The sequence below is a fragment of the Penaeus monodon genome, chromosome 15 (genome assembly GCF_015228065.2).
Source record: "Penaeus monodon isolate SGIC_2016 chromosome 15, NSTDA_Pmon_1, whole genome shotgun sequence".
In the NCBI taxonomy this organism is placed as follows: Eukaryota; Metazoa; Arthropoda; class Malacostraca; order Decapoda; family Penaeidae; genus Penaeus; species Penaeus monodon.
The window spans coordinates 25,573,398-25,573,900 of record NC_051400.1 but is presented as its reverse complement, the minus strand read 5'-3'; positions in this window follow the sequence as shown (position 1 = coordinate 25,573,900).

The window sequence follows — 503 nt, the reverse complement described above, 5'->3', positions numbered from 1 at the left end:
GTGTAACAGCCGACTATACCCCCGCCAAGAATATGCTCGGAGTTATTTAAGGTTAGCCTGTTTTACACCCGGGGTACAATTTAGGCTATTCCTTTTTATGCCCCAGGTATAACATGGGCTAGGCTAGAATAGGCCATATTAAACTTAGAACTGAAATATTTATTCAACAACAATCCTTATGTATCCCTTACCATTATCTTTCTTCCCCTCCGCCCTCTCTCCCTCGTTTATCTCTCTCCCCCTCAATCTCACCCCCATCTCACCCGGAGGCGTCATTTCAGCTTTTACTTGGGGAAGGGGGGGTAATAAATGAGCTATTCTACGGGCTTTTTTTTTAGACGTAACCAGCGCTATATGGGAATAGTTTAGGGAAAAAAGGAAAATAAAATCAGGACTTAAAAAAAGGCTATCCTATGGGGGGGGGGGCAAGCTAGACGTTGTTAGGGGCAAACAGAGGGAGGTTAACAGGGCAACTATCACCCCTCCCCCCCATGACGCCCCTA